This window comes from Eriocheir sinensis, chromosome 8 (assembly GCF_024679095.1).
Source record: "Eriocheir sinensis breed Jianghai 21 chromosome 8, ASM2467909v1, whole genome shotgun sequence".
NCBI classification, from domain to species: Eukaryota; Metazoa; Arthropoda; class Malacostraca; order Decapoda; family Varunidae; genus Eriocheir; species Eriocheir sinensis.
In genome coordinates, this window is record NC_066516.1 from 13,305,575 (window position 1) to 13,305,910 (window position 336).

Consider the following 336-nt stretch of genomic DNA (forward strand, 5'->3'; position numbering starts at 1 on the left):
GGGCAGTAACCACTCCTAGTCCGCGGATAAAAATTCGACCTGAGCGGTGCTCGAACCGCTGCCTGCCATGCCGCGAAGCCTAGCAGGGCAGCGCTGTAACCGCCTGAAGGTAAATAGAGCACTTCATATTCCATAATTTCATCTACGTCAACCCAAGAGCATTAGTGCCAGCATAAATGTACAAAAATCTTATATCGGTGGGATGAGCGTGAGTCTGCATAGTGTGACGGGGAAGCAGGGAGGACAGCCACCGACAGTTGGACACATTCGTAGAGGTGTGCGCGCGTGTGGTGTGTGTGTGTGTGTGTGGGGGGGGGGGGGGGGGGGGGATTTACT